The sequence below is a fragment of the Chinchilla lanigera genome, unplaced genomic scaffold (assembly GCF_000276665.1).
Source record: "Chinchilla lanigera isolate Chin_1 unplaced genomic scaffold, ChiLan1.0 scaffold00015, whole genome shotgun sequence".
Taxonomy (NCBI): domain Eukaryota; kingdom Metazoa; phylum Chordata; class Mammalia; order Rodentia; family Chinchillidae; genus Chinchilla; species Chinchilla lanigera.
This window is the reverse complement of record NW_004955416.1, coordinates 20,681,026-20,681,685: the sequence shown is the minus strand read 5'-3', so window position 1 is coordinate 20,681,685 and position 660 is coordinate 20,681,026.

Sequence of the window (660 nt, the reverse complement as noted above, 5' to 3'; positions counted from 1 at the left end):
TTTTTTTTTTTTTTTTTTTTTTTTTTTTTGAGACAGGGTCTCCCTAAGTTGCTCAGGGAGGGTTAAATATTACCACCCTCCTGCCTCAGCCTTGCAGAGTGGGATTACAGGTCTGAGCCACTGCTCCTGGCTTAACATGGTGTTTTAAGTGGCCAAGCCCTGGTAGCCCCGCCTGGTTCAGCCACTGGACCGAGGCTGCCCCCAGGAAGGGAGTGGTATCTCCAGCAGCTGGAGGTTGCCTGCTCATGGCACCACCTGCAGTGGGCAGCATTTCCCTTCTTGAAGGAGTTCCTGGGCAGCACATGTCTGCAGGGCCCACAGCACAAGGGAGGGAAGGAAAGCTGAGCTGGGCGGAAGGAGAAGTTGAGTTGCTCTGCGGCCCTAATGAAAGCTCACCCAACCCCATGGGGAAATTTTGAATATATTTGACCCATTGTAGTTTTCCCTCATTGGGAGAAAAGGGCCAGATTTTTACACCACACTGTGATGTGTTCCTGGAGGGCAGGCCCTTGGGTAAGGGTGGCCAGGCAAATCTGAAGGAGCAGATGGCTAGCACCCTACATCTGCAGCAAAAGTCCTTCCTCCAGGGAGGATCTGGGCGGATGTCTCTGTGGCCACAGCCCACTACTTGCATCTCTTGGATCCTCTTCTTCGTGTGCA